The 12,326-nt window shown below is 40.2% G+C and overlaps 1 protein-coding gene across 21 annotated transcripts in view; it reads left to right on the top strand.

Annotated features, from left to right (window-relative positions):
• The window catches only part of ZBTB20 (zinc finger and BTB domain containing 20), a 501,814-nt gene that overhangs the window by 282,470 nt on the left and 207,018 nt on the right, over positions 1 to 12,326 (top strand). The window contains exons 1-2 of one of the 21 annotated variants that reach the window (XM_072925288.1): positions 8,271 to 8,480; positions 9,129 to 9,220. The exons of 18 other annotated variants lie outside the window; for them this stretch is intronic. The gene's annotated coding sequence lies outside the window, so the exon portion shown is untranslated. Of the gene's footprint in view, positions 1 to 8,270; positions 8,558 to 9,128; positions 9,221 to 12,326 lie in introns of those variants that run through there. 2 more of the 21 variants (XM_072925278.1, XM_072925291.1) reach the window with 2 other exon arrangements.

Below are 12,326 nucleotides of genomic sequence, written 5' to 3'. Positions count from 1 at the left end.
AAAATGGTCACATGCTAAACATCGAACAAAAAAATTTGAAATGTTAAAGGAATAAAACTCTTCAGGGAATAAATTATTTTTACAACTGGCCAATATAAAATAATACAGTACAAGTCTCTTAAAGTAGTAATTGATAAAGGAATAAAACTGCTAAAAGAGTATATTTTTCATTCGCTGGAGCTAACTGTATAATAGCATTCAGCTGTATTTAATCTCTGGGGGCTACGGAACAGGCACAAAAATGAATGTAACTTAAAATCGACGAGTGATCTTTCATGAGATCTGTGCTACCTGCTGCCTGCTGGCAACAGCCATGTTACTGCAGCAAGTCTACCCGCTCAGCCCCACTGTACTTTGCCTTTCAGAGCCTTTTTTCATCTGTATGTTAAGTAGGTAATTCCCAAGACATCCCTATTAAGTGAAAAAGAATGGCTCTTCATCCTGACACTCAGGGAAACTGAGATACAGGGAGGATGAAGCCTTTGCCTGGGGTCAGGCTGGTTTGTTCTACCATGTAATATGGCTGTAATGGGCCTCAGTCCTTCCACAGAATGCTGATTGAAAACATATTAGAATAAACATTTGAAATTGTGTTTTCACTGGATACTGCAGAATGGGTTTACAACTGTGCTGGGCCCAGGTCCTTCAGCTTCCTACAGTGTACACTTGAATCCCAGTATAGAAATCAAGTACCAGTTTTATATTAGTGTCTGGTTGATTAAAAAATTCTTACATTATATTATAGAGATATGTGAGTGGGCTTCAAAGGCTGACCTCACAGGGGAAAAAAGAGAGCATCCCAAGAGGGAGAAGATTCCCCCACTTGTGGCCATCATGTAATTCTTGTTTGCCTCTGAAACAGATCTGTCCCATGAATTTCTTAGATTTTCACTGAGGAGAAGAAGATAGATTTTTCATTAGGTAGATACATGCAGGGATTCTTGGTTGAGGAAAATGGAGAGAGAGTGGGGACTTGGAAGAATGCATACAAATGGCATTTCATTTATCCTTCTGCTGTCTTGGTGGGTCTTGGAGAGGCCAAGTGATTTCTAGCTTGTACAGGCTTCACCCAAGTGACGTTCTCTCCCCAGAGTCTCTTCCTGTTTTTCCATCCACTGCTCAGTCTGTCCGTCCCAGCAGAACTGCTTCATTCTTCTCAAGAGCAGTCACACTGAAACAACTGAATAGAATTAGAGTTTTTAACTGTATCTGTCAGCTAGTTTGGGTTTGCTTCTCTACCATCGCCCATGAGCTCATTTTAAATTAATTTAATCAGAAGTAAGACCAAGGGCTTTTATCTAAATCGTCTTAAATTTGGTGTGTATTTTAAAACTGAATCCTTCTTTATGTTAAAGTTATGAAACTACATTCTTTTCATAGCACTTCCTTATAAAGCTGTTAACCCAATTGTATGGAATTTTAATGACATTTGAAGTTTCAAAATGTGTCTACATTTTATAGGATTTCTGGGGTTTGGTCCCCTAAGAAAGGAAATAACTGACTTCCTTATTTTTTTACATTGTTTACCTTGTCTAGTTCTAGGGGAGAATATGCCAGAAACTTTGATGAGTGGGTAAAAATAGTAGAAGATAAATGTGCCTGTGTAAATTTCTACCCCATGTATGCCCTGTGCCCTTGCATCACATTGCATAATCTGTTTATTGTTAACAGACTGTATCAATTCAGGAATAGTAGCATACTTTTATCAAAACAGAGATCCTTTCCCTTTATAATCCACAGAATCAGTTAGAAATTTCTCTCACTAATTATTTTAGGATATAAATTGTTATTCTTTGAGACCTGGTGGTGAAATTTAAAAAATAAAATGCAGCTAGAAAAAAGAAAAAGCTTCAGTTTTTTTCTTAATGGTGGTTTTAAGCATATAGAAAGAAGTGAGGAGAGTAAGAACAAGAATTAATTGCAGTATTCCTAACTTACCAAATAATACATTTTGTTTCTGCCTCACTTCAAAAAGACCCAAAAGAATGTTGTTTAAACTTGGCTTATTTTGTAGATACCCTTGAGAGTCTGCTAATAAATGAAGTGCCAAACAAGTTAGTTCTGTAGTTTCAAAGTGATACATACATAACATATGTAGACAGAATATCACTTGTGCCTGAACCTCACTATTTTTCTGTTGAGCTCTGTCTCCATTCTCATGGAAACCAACCACTGATTGACAGTAATGCTGTGACCTTCCACTTATTAGCTAATGCTGACTTTTCTTGAAAATAGGAGCTGAGTATAGCATTATGGAATATTCATGGAACAAAATTCCAGAGAGAGAGGTCTCAGGGTCAGGAGGAGGGAGGGAATGAGAGACAGATGCCAGATTGCCTGTAGAGAGTCCAAGCATGTGTTTTTGTTTGTAGCAATGATGCACATGCCTTTTGCGGGTGCAATTATTGCTTTTGCCTTTGAAAGTTTTACCATAAATCTGTTTCTCAATCTCCCCTCCTTTTTGACCCAAATTAACCTCTTCTCTGTACAGTTCTGTTACTTAACCACGGTTTTGCTTGGGAATATCCGTGCACCACCATGCTCTAGGTGTTCTCCCCTGAATTTTAGAGATCACTCTGAATTCAAATCTGTTTCTGATCAGGTTTAATCCATTAGTCTTTCTGTCTTCTCATGATCTTCATGCACTGGATTTTATCCCTCACTGAGTCATTGCAATGAACAACACCACATGAGTGAAAAAAATAATTTGCCCTTTATTTCTGGTCTCTGCCTACCATGCAGCTTTAAGCAAAGGCATATGATCTGTAAGCAGATGAAAACTGAGACCTAAAGTATTTGAATATCCATTTAACATATCGTGACACTTTCCTTTTAATCTATCAAATGCTTAAAAATCTGAATTCTCTTGTTCTAGCAATAAGCTTGTCTTATTTGAGTGACACTTCAGGTCTAATGAAGCTGACTGCAGGTGACTCACAGCTAACTGTGCAACAGATGTGGGGTGAAAGCTTTTAGCAGCCATGCACTTCCAAGTGGGAATTCCCTGCCTGTAGTATTTGTGACATTGATACTGTGCTATTTTCCCGTGTCAGAGTCAGGCTTTATTGTGGACCTGACAGGTTCAAAGTCACAGAAGCTACTTCTTGTCATAGAGTGTTTCAGAGAAAAGGCATTTAAGAGTGTATTAGCATTTGTTAGTTTTATTTAGGAAATGGAGAAAAAATTTCATCTCAGTATTCTTGAGCTCTTGGGGAGCTTTCAACCCTCAGTGAATTTCCTAACCTGGCCTTCATCCCCTAGGCTGGGGTGCTGGCAAAGGCACTGCAGCTTACCAGGTAAAGAGATTGCAGTTCAATTCAGCTGCCAGTTGTGCCGTATCTGGAGGAATAGAATATGTACTGGTTTGAAATGTTGTTAAAGTTCTCATAAAAAAGCTAACTATCAGAATATCGATTCATATCATATCGTGTGCACAGTCAGGAATTTCCCAGCACCTCGTCTTCTGGGAAGAGAAGCTTTTGATGGTTCAGGAGCTTTTTTTTTGGGAGATACAGCATGCTGCCTCCAAGTCTCCCCAGATGCTTTGGGGAAGCTTCTCTTTTGGTCTGTCCTGCAATTTACAGGACTGATGCTGGGAGAGCATCAGTGTGTGCAACAGCTCACAAAGGTGAGCCTTGAGGTGCTGGGGAAGTCAAGGAGGGGCAGATGGGTTGGCAGTTTCATGGTTTCTGGTGGGCTGCCCACAGTGGTTTGAAGTAACTAGCCTGCATCAGTTCTGTCACAGCTGAGTGGTAGACTTCATCCCACATGGGATGCAACCAATTAAATGGGGTTGGTCACTTGGGGTAGCTGTTGAGTGTGGATGCCCTCTGTCCTAAAGGGACTATGAGCTTAGTGGATTCCAGCCAAGAGCTCTCTGCAATACTATTTATCAAGAAAGCCATACTTTTGAGCCACAGGTGTGTATCTGGGCCCTCAGAAGTAATTTAAATGCATATATATGTATTTTTATTTTATTTTATATAGGGCAAAGTTGCCTGAAGCCTGTTTATTAGTTAATAACCCCCTCCAGGTTACCGTCTCTAATCTTGTAATGAAATTGAGTTAATAAATCCAAGATATTATTAAATAAAGTAAGTATTTAATATTGCTTGTCCTCTTTGAATCCAAGTTGCAATACAACAGAATTTCATTTTATAAATAACACCTTTCGTGCTAGCACCACAGGGCATGATTCAAAAGAATCTAAATAGAACATGAATGCTGTAATCAAATGCAGACCCCAGGAAGGCAGATTAAAAAGGCATGTTGCTGGTTAGCACAGCAGACAGGGTAAGTATAGCGGGTCACAGCAGAAAAGCTAGTTACAAAAACAAGGGCACAATCAAATGAAAATTGTTTGCTTGCCCACTCCAAACCATGACTGACTGCTTCTGTGTCCGTGACCTATTTTTTTTAAATAAAGGAAGATTTTGAGAGGTTGTTACATTTTAATTGCTTTGTACTAAACAAGAAAACAACAAAAAAAAATTTTCTCAACTCTATGTTTGCATGTGGAGGACAGCAGGAGAGTATCTATTTATAGGTAGAGACACTACAGCTGGAGAAGACTTTTCCACTAGGTTTATTTCATCTCTGTTTATCTCATCTGTTTGCACCCACTGCCAAAGGCTGTGTGTCTCCTGCTATACAGAGGAACATAGAGCAGAGGGAAAAGCTGCAGGGCACTGCCATGGAGCCTGCCTTGCAGAGAAGGGGAATACTTGCATTCTGCAAGTGTTCAGTGCAGAGGCAGAAGTGGCAGGAGCAAAGCAGAGGGTTTCCAAAGGCCATGAAGCCCAGGATCAAAGGCAGCCCTGCCCTGGTACCATCCCCCTGCAGCACTGCCTGGCCACCAGCACGTGCCTGGCCACGCTGTCTTCCCGTCCTTCTTCCTTGAGGGTGTCACAAAGGTGGAGCAGAGGTTAATGGAGCAAAAAGGAGAATTAACCTCCATGTGCTTATCTGCAGCTGCTCCCAAGGTTTGGCTTTCTCTAAGCACAGAGCTTTAGCTCGTGGAGGAATGCATGAAGGGGAGGAAAGAAAAGTCAGGGTCTCCAAGCACTCTCCTTCCTCTGCTGGGGTTCTTCTCTCTTTCTTTGCTGAGATGGGGAAAGCATCACCCTTTTTGAGGCTTGTCCTCTCTATACTGATACAAGGCAAGCAGAGAAGCCCTGTTTGGTTATTGTTATTGTGTTTAGCCCTGTATTCTCTGTGTGTGCATATATACAATCTCTGCAAAATGCATTTGGTCTTCTAGTTCAAGGACTAACAGCCAAGACAGGGGGAAGTAATAAAACTGGTGATTTTATTTATATGTATGTGTGTATGTGCAAATGTACATCCACAAATGTATGCATTTATATTTGTGTCCATAACATGGTTACAAATATAAAAAAATATAGAAGAAGCTTGTGTTATAACTAGGTACCACCTCCAAGACTCCCATTATTTCCATGTAGAAAATATGGAAATTCCCAAGAAAAAGGAAAGTCAGTACAGTTGGCTCACTGAGCTACTTAAAGAATTAAAGTGTTTTGATAGGCAGTCTGTTAATTTACTTTAACAGGTAGAATCAAACTAGCCTAATGCAAATAATGAGCCACAAAAACTAGTCTGTAAACAGTACAGTGAAAAGAAAAAAAAATTTAAAATTAAACTTCCAGAGTGGTCTGCTGTATTCAAGGTAAATGAAATATTTAGTGGTGGCAGCAGCAAAAATGAAATATGAGATCTTGCATCCCAAGTTATTAGTGACCTGTTAAAAGACAGGCTGAAAAGTGTCTTTACCAAATTAAAACTTTGAAAAAGGGCACAAATGGGAAATGTCAAAATAAAAAATCTGAGGAAAATGATTGTCCTCCTGGCTCTTATTATTTTGCAGTTCTGAGGTTGTGGCCACTGTTAATGCTAGTGAAGCAAGAATGGCACAATTCAGTCTCCTGAAGTCTGTAATGGAAATAGTCCGCACTGACAGGCAGACAGTTGGAATTTGCTAAGATTTTGATCACAATTGCATGATCTGTTCACTGCATGTGTTTTTTTGTTTAGTCTAATTTTCAGAAACTTCATGTGCTTTTTTTTTTTTTTTAATAGATTTCATTTGGTTCTCTGTTCCCTGTGTTTACAGTACAGCCATCCTTAATGCTTAATGATACTAAATAATAAGAATGCCAGAGTGCTTAATTTAATGTCTGCTATTGATCTCTGGACTGTTTAGCAAATGCCTTACTAAACACAGAGGGCCATATACTGCCCCCACTTCCATCTATGTAAGTCTCCTTAAGTATTGGGAAGCTAAGGTCAGTTGATCAGCCTCCTAATTGTGTTTCCTGCTTAGAAATGTTAAAGGTTTTTCTCATCACAGACAGGAATTATTATTTCAAATTCTGTTCCATTATTCTTTGCGTGCCTCTCTGCTCTCCAAGCACTCAGCTCTCTGGACACCTCTCACTAATAAGGTTTCACTTGCAAGAGCTCACATTTGTCTCAGTTTTCTTCAGTATTTCTGGCAATGCTGGTAAACATAAAGGTAGTGAGAGAAGTGAATGCTGAGCTGATTTGTAAATGAGCAAAGCATTTCTTAGTGAGGCCAGATCAGCTGACAGCTTCTCTCTGTCACCCAGCACCCTTCCAGGGTAAGGACCTCTTTGGTATCAGCTCATATGAACTGGATGGCCAGATTTAAAATTTGGCAATTAATCTGGTGAGATCAATGAGACTCCCCACTTCCCACTCCCAGCACTGTGTCAGTGATGTCACTTCTACTGCTCTGTCTTAAGAAATCTCTTGGAAATGCCTCCTTATATTTTACTAAGATCACTGTGGTATTGTAGAGCTACAAATTCTTTAACAGTCTCTTCTCCTAAAGACCTGAGCCTGAAAAAGCTGCAATTTACTATAAATTTTGCATTAAAGGCTCTTGGCTTTTATTTTCAGCCATACTTCAGTCTTAAGCTTGTCTCTGCCTTACCCACCTGCATCATAGACTGACTTGCTAGCAAAATCTATGACAGCATTACTTTGCCAACAAGAATGCACAGATGTAAAAATAATTAGTTTTAAAAACATATTTTCATTTGTGTCTTGTGAATACTGTAGTCCTCAAGAATTCAACGGATTAGGAATTTTTTGGGGACTTGGTAAGCTGAATTTTGGGGTGGGCACTACATTCTTTCAGCGCTGCATGTCTGTCTTAAATGATGAAGTACCCTAGAACAGAAGTGCAGGCTGAGATTGCCAAGCCATTTTCAGTTATTTCGTAGTCTTTTGTCCCACTCCTCCTCTCAAGTAGGTCCTCACCTGCTGTATTCTGCTTTCCTAGTCATGACCCAAAATCCAGCACTACCAAGCACCTTGGTTCCCGTCAGCAGTCTCTGATCTTTTACTGAGGCAGGTTTAATAAGCTTGCTAATAATGACTTGTAGCATACTGGTTTCTCATAGACTCAGGCCATCCCCCATTCTAGGTCTCCAAATGTGCTTGATAAATTATTTGAATTACTCTTTCAATTGCCATCTGTAGTTCCTCATAAAGAGACTGCTATTTGCCGTGCGTTGTGCCAAATCACGCAATAGTTTTTTGCAAAGCCAGGGACTGTACTGAAATCACCAAACTCGTGTCACTTGTGAGCTGCAGTACAATAACAGAGATTTAAGTAGGTTACAGTTGCAGTCTTGAGAGATTAAAATGAAGACCTTGGAACTCTGACCTGTAAATGTCAAAAATTTTGGGGAGGTAGGAGAGAAGAGAATTTAATGTACCTCAAGTTTTTTAATACATATATAAATCTATTCTTATAAATATGAATCATAAAAAGAATAAAATGTCAGTGTTATGCATAAATAAATATAGAAACATCTGCATACAGATCTACACTCACACGTACATATGTTGTGACCTTCTCCTCCTTCCCCTTGCCTTGAACTTCTTCCTTGAATGTGTCCTAATGGTGGAGTGACGATCATCAGATCTAAAGAAATTTAGTGCTGCGTGAAACCTTGGAATAGTGACGTCTGTTGAATGTGGACAGTTTTGTTTGTCTACTGGGAATCGCATGAACTTCCCAATTTATTTTTTTTTTCAAGTTTGCATTGCCCTCCTCCTCCCCACCCAAGGGAGGGTAGCTTCAGGAGAAATGGCTGCTTTCTTGCTTTCTGGTGTGGTGTAAAGTTTTCCGTCGAGAGACAATAATGTACATTCCTCTGGCAGGACGGGATGGATTTTTTTGTTTCTCTTGCTGTTGTTTATTTATAAGACATTTCCTCTTGCTTAGTGGAAGTTTGATCGTAAGAGGCTCCAGTGATTTTCCTTCCCACCTCTCCCCTCCCTAATTTCTCTGCCTCGGCACTCGCTCTGGAACAGAGCGAACTCAAAAGCCCATCGGCGCAGGGCGCGCTTCGCAGCCAAGCCCTGCCACTCTCCAGAGACTGTGAGGTGATTCTCCTTCGTCACTGCTTGGACCAGGAACCGCAGCCCTGGTGAGTGGTGAGCTCCCAGAATTTGATGTGTCAAGGCTTCTATTCTCGGGGCCGCCGCGGCGAAGCAGGAAATAAAGGTGGTTTTTTTGTTGTTGTTGGTTTTTTTTTTTTTGGTTGTGTTTTCTTTTTTTTTTTTTCTTTTTTTTTTTTTTTTTTTTTTTTTTTCTCCCTAAATACGAAAGCAGACTGGGCGGCGAAGCGCAGAAGGAGCAGGGAGTGGGAGCGCGGCGGCTGCCGAGCCGAGCGCGGGGAGCCCGGCGGAGGGAGCAGGGGGCTGCGCGCCCCGTGTCCCCGCGGCACCGGCAGGGTCAGGCCGGGCAGCGCGGCCGGGCTGCGGCGGGGAGTGAGGGGGTGGGGAATGGTAACCCTTCGCTTGGAGTTTCTGTCTGGCAAGTTTTCATGCCTGTGTGTTCTGAGCATTTACATTATGCTCTGAATACCTGATTGCCCAGCCAAGCAGAAAAGAAACTCTACAGTGGATGCATAGTAAAAGAAAATGCTTCTGTGGAAGCCACCTCTGGGAATAGGAAGAACTAGTTGTTTTATAGGCTGCTGGTCCATTTGAGGGAGCAGGAAAGGTTGGATATTTTTTTTTCCCCTCTTTTTTAACTCTCTCGCTTCCCTTCTGTTCTCTTTGTGTCTGTACAGGGAACTGGGAATCAGGGAAAAAATGTACTTTGTAGAACCTCATATAGGAACTCTTGGATGCCAAAGAACTGAGTGTCTCAGCCAACATCAAGGTACTTAGAATTATTTGCAGCTGTTGGATAGGGAAGATAAGGCTTAGAAAGCTGCAGTGATTTGCTCAGGGCTGCATGGGAAAGGCAGAAAAAGGAAAAAAAAAAAAAAAAAACAACAAAAAAAACCCCAATGAGTAGGATGAGCACCTCTAGCTCCAGGCCCAGATTGTCTCCTTTTGTCCTCTCCTGCCCCACTGAACATATCACTTCTGTTGATATTTTTCTGCTGTAATGCTTAAGAAGGCCCGGGCAATGCGTGGGCTGTTCCATTCATCCCTCATCATCTTCCATATTATCTGACTTGAAGAAATGAATCATTTCTTGACTAACATTTTCTACTTCTAACAAAGTAGGCATATAACAAACAGAGGGTAGCAGTCAAAATATTTGTATTTTGAGTTATTATCCTGTTCTTTGAAACATGTCCCTGGCAAAAGACCAAGATCTTTAATGGAATCAACATATCTCACACAGGATATTAACTAGGCAGCATTCTTCTCACCCTTGTCTTGCTTTTGAGTAGCATTTATTCAGCAGGTGTTTTAACAAGCTTGTCTCTGTGACACCCAGGGAGGCAGCCCCTCTTTGACTACTGCTGGTCACCTGTGACACACAGAGAACTCCAGTCACCTTTTCCGTGGTTTCATGCCCATTCTAAGTCCTAGGAACTGTACATAGAGGCTGCTGGTTTGCAGTCCTCCACTGCAGTTGTCAAAGGCTTTGACACTGACTTCAGAACTGAGCTCAGTATCAAGTCACCTCCAATCCATATTAATATACTTGCTATTTCTTATAACCAGTAAGTAATGTAGGATTTGGTGGCTTTACTCCCTGGCAATTTTTTGCAAATGTTTTTGTTGGTTTTGATCCATGTAGGGTTGTCAGTCCCTCCCCATGCTTCAGTTTCAGCCTCAAGTTTTACTAAGCCTGAAAATTTCAAGTGGAAGACAGACAGAACCTCGGGAGTTCCATCTGGTTTTGTATTAGAACTGTAAAGAGCTCTGAGCTCCTCCTTTTTCATGTACAAACCCCCAGGTTGACTGCAGACGTTTTTCAGCGCTGAGCAGCAAGGGTTAGCTGTTCCTCTTCATTCCCTGGTGCTGCAGACCTCTCTCTGAACTTAAACTAAATCACCAGCTCTCAACAAAACCCGCAATTAAGTTGGCTGATCCCTTCAGTAAAGAGTATTACATACACATAGAAATAACCTTTACATACATCAAAGCCTCAATCCAAATGGTCCCAGCTTTTGACTAAATTGATGTTAAGATCCCAACTTGGCTGTTGCATCACCTTTCTGCAGTGTACTCAAAGCAGCTGACAGATCAGAACATCCCAAACTTTCAGGCAGTTCACATCACAGATAGAAACATAATGGATTTTTTTTTTTCTCTTCTCTGAATGGGCTATACTGAACGCCCACACACACTTTTGGGTCTGATCTTTGAAGCTTATCTCTGATTTACTTTCTCCCTCCAGGCAGTGTAAGTCTGAAAGACATAAGTACTTCTGAAATGGAAAGTTCTCAAAGCACAGTGCTAAATGTCGGAAACTTCAAACTTCTGCCTGTATAACACTTGTTCTCTGGATATACTGAAGTCAAGGGCTGTCACTCTGGCATCTTTCACCAAGAAGGAAAAACAATGTTTAATCTCCTTTTTTTAAGAGTCTCTGTGCTGCTCCAAACGTCTCCATGTTTAAATTATTTCATTAATTTATTTATTCTCCAAATCTCTCTGGTAGCAAAGGAACTTGTCTTTGCTGGTATTTATTTATAGCAATGTGGAAAATTCATCAGTCTTTCTTATTATGGTATAAGCTGCTTATTGATGGTAGGCCAACATTATAATGGTTTGTCTATGGTCTAAAATCATTAGGGTGAAAATCTGCAATTTCAAATCATATTCTAACAGTCTATTTAAATACTTTAGGATGGCAAGATGATAAATTGTCTCATTAGTAGTAGCTTCTTAATCTACTACATAATAGTTTATCATAGTTGTTTTAAAAAAAAAGAAAATTAATACTTAAGGTTATTCTCTATACATTCACTGTGTACTTCTAGCAGTAGCCATTTTAGTTACAGCATCCCTTCCAACTAGTAATATCAAAGTGCTCTGCATGCACTGCCAAGTTAAACCTCTCACTTTTACCCATAGATAAAGTGGGAAAGTTATCTTCCTTTGTCTGATGCAAGCAAGGAGAAAATGGTATTCTTTCCCTCATGTTCAAACCACCAGTTTATGCTTTTGGGGAAGAGACTATATATTTATGTAGTAGAATGAGAACTACTGTTTTCTGCACAACAATTGTTTGACGTGATATGCTTGTTGTTCTGTGAGTGTTAACTGCATCAAACAAGAACAAAGCATAGAAAAAGATGTAATGATAAAGGTAGGCAGATTCATAGGTACTGGGATGCTTCAGAAGTACAAGATTTTAAGCAGTATCCAGAGACAATTTTTGCAATAAAAGCACATAAAAGCAACTGCCTTGTTTTGAGTACATTTCCCGTTTTAAGGTATTCTCAATTTGTTATTTTTTTCTTGTGAGCCTATCTTTTCTAAAAGTTAAACAACAGCTTGTTTTCCTGGGTAACAGCATTGAAACTGCACTAATTTTCCTTCCCATAATTCAGAAAAGAAAGTGAAACTTGATTTTGAATTAAGTCATATGATGAGGAAAGTTAGGAAACTAAAAAGGATTGCAAGTTACTGAGGTAAAGCAGCCACTAACCGCAGATATCTCATTATCAGCTGCAGTCAGTCCTCACCTCAAGGATAGAGAAATAGCAAGGTTTATGAATGGTAAGATGAAGGGGTTTTCTTCTTGTCCTGGGCTGAGAAGGGGAATATAGGAGTAACATAATTAGAATGGTGGAGAGAAATGGAAAAGGCTCTAGGAGACTTGAATCTGTGTCCCAGCTGCATCATTATGATCTTTACCTCTGTCTATTTCTCACTTACCCATCTGAAAAGTGGAATTTTTTTTCCCTGCCCTCACAAGACTACTGATCAGGTTTAGCCAGGCTCAGGCATGCTTAAAAAATAAAAGTGTTTGTAAATACAGCATGTACTTTCCCCCCCTCAATTGCTGCCATGCTTGT

This window comes from Taeniopygia guttata, chromosome 1, assembly GCF_048771995.1.
Source record: "Taeniopygia guttata chromosome 1, bTaeGut7.mat, whole genome shotgun sequence".
Classification (NCBI taxonomy): domain Eukaryota; kingdom Metazoa; phylum Chordata; class Aves; order Passeriformes; family Estrildidae; genus Taeniopygia; species Taeniopygia guttata.
This window is presented reverse-complemented; position numbering and strand designations above follow the sequence as displayed.